Source organism: Dendroctonus ponderosae, unplaced genomic scaffold (genome assembly GCF_020466585.1).
Source record: "Dendroctonus ponderosae isolate FM_Combo_2020 unplaced genomic scaffold, Dpon_F_20191213v2 Dpon_F_20191213_7, whole genome shotgun sequence".
NCBI classification, from domain to species: domain Eukaryota; kingdom Metazoa; phylum Arthropoda; class Insecta; order Coleoptera; family Curculionidae; genus Dendroctonus; species Dendroctonus ponderosae.
Window position 1 is genome coordinate 2939704 of NW_026018916.1, and position 2151 is coordinate 2941854.

The window sequence follows — 2151 nt, forward strand, 5'->3', positions numbered from 1 at the left end:
TGCCAAGGCTTAAAGCAGCAACAACGCTACACATAAAAACTGATGATGGTGGAAAAATACACCGAAACGTATTTTGATTGATAAATAGAGACAATAAATGACTGAAACCCAGGAATGAATTTGATTTGGAATTGAAACACAGTCAGGAAAGTATATAGAAATATTCATTAAGTGAACAGGGTTGGTCAGTTTATATGTAGTTTCTTACGCACAATCACACACAGCAAACAGGCGACGTTTGGGTGAGTACAATACTGGACGCAAAAGGTTGCTTAGTTTCGTTTTAGACTTTTTTTTAGCGTAAATCGTAATTCAATTAGAATAAATTGATCATACGCTGTTGCCCAGACTAGAAACAGACACCTAAAACCTACACTCGGTACGGATGGATGATAAACTGTTCATAAGCGCCCGCGCATCTTTAAGACCGGTTTGCAGGCGCGCCCTCATGCCCCCCCTTCGCAGGAACGACTGCTGTTTCTGCTGCAATACTGTCCTTTTCGGAATCGAAAGCGGCATTTCAGTTCTTTGAGTACGTGTTCTTTCTTTTCAAAGTTGTCCAAAAATCTACTAATACCAACCAATTCTCGAATTCCTTTGCTTGATAGAGTTGGATGTTCGGTTTCCTGGTTAGATCAGAGTATGTGCGGGTGGGTGGAATCAATAGAGGGCACGGCTGGCTGCATCGCGTTTTGATTCCAGCAGGAAGTGTTACGGTGGTTCGCAGAACTTTCGAGGAAGTGACGATTTGTTAGCCTTTCATCTATTCACTGGTGTATGTTTTTGTGACTAACTAGTAGCCACTGGACAGAAGTGGGGTTTTTCGTGGTGAGTTCCTCGATTGGGGTCGTTTATTCAAATGTGTCGCTATTTTCTTCAAAACATGTCGGATTTTTCGTTTAAAAGCGGGGAATGCCACTGTGTGTACTTATTGATAATGAAAAAATCTCAACTGTGGTTCAACCTCTTGAAGGTCAGAGCTGAACAAAGAAAATTCAACCCACATTATGTCATTTCTTAACCGATTGATAAATGGCGACATACCTATTTTTTGCCGGCCGAGTTTCACCAACTACCCATGCAATTTTTACCGCTTTTGTTCAATAGCGTGCTCACTATTTATGGTCTGTTTATTTTACTTATCATCATGGATTGCCAAACATGTCACTCAATTAACAGATTACTTATATGTTATGCCTAGTCATTGCAGAATTAATTAATGGCTCTGCTATGCGGTAGAAGGTTTTTGTATCATTCATGTGACTAAATTAGCAAATCCTGCATACGGGAAAATATTCCAAGTTTTTGCTAACAACAGTTTCATATCTCCGTGGTTTGCATGTTTGCTTAATAACAATTGAAGCAGTTTAAAATTGAACGGTACCAAGGAGAATTGCTGACGGTTTTTTTTCGGCACGGTTTGCGAATTCCGCTTAACTTAGTAGGCAATGCGCGCGTTTAGATTGTAAAACTAGGTTTCCATAATGCAAATTAAGCAAACCGGTTCATTGGCTTGATAGGTATACACCGGAATATGAGCAATTAGTAATTGGTCGGTTCTAGTCTAATAATAGACCAAGTAGACAAAGCACATTTCAACACGAGAACAATAAATTCATTTTTTTCATAATCGCAATTCCGCTTTAGCAACCTAATCCATACAGAAATAGTAGCGCGACGTCATGTTGTAATATTGATAATGCCATTGATTTAACGTTTTGTGTTAATCTAGCATTGATCAGCTCAATTAATAGGAAATCTACTAGGTATGACATTGATCTTATCAAAACTAAAATAATCGTTGTTAACATGCAATCTTGAGAGCCATGTGTTTTGAAATTGGTAATCTATCTACTCCGATTCATATTCGACGAAAGTATTTGGCTTGTTTTTCGCAAATTATTCATCAACAATTGCCTGGGGCAGATTCATTTTTTTTATACCTTACTGTTAGAATAAGACTATAATCAAAATGCTTTTAATATTATCAATTTAAGTTCAGCCATATATATTATGGACCACAGTGTACCACAAAGCCATATTGCTTAGGCAGCATAACCTTTTTAGTTAGTCGTCGTCAAATCGCTGCTGATACAGAATCGTTCTCGTGTTCGGAAATCTACTTTTGTACTGTGTTGTTCTTTATCATTT

At 38.0% G+C, this 2151-nt stretch overlaps 1 protein-coding gene and 1 long non-coding RNA gene across 9 annotated transcripts in view; one reads left to right on the forward strand and one right to left on the reverse strand.

Annotated features, from left to right (window-relative positions):
* LOC109539300 overlaps window positions 1-2151 on the reverse strand; it is a 17695-nt gene that overhangs the window by 8573 nt on the left and 6971 nt on the right. The window lies entirely within an intron of this gene.
* Window positions 503-2151, forward strand: part of LOC109539240 (lysine-specific demethylase 3B) — a 56113-nt gene continuing 54464 nt past the window's right edge. Inside the window, exon 1 of the mRNA XM_048668529.1 lies at window positions 503-828. The gene's annotated coding sequence lies outside the window, so the exon portion shown is untranslated. The remainder of the gene's footprint in view (window positions 829-2151) is intronic.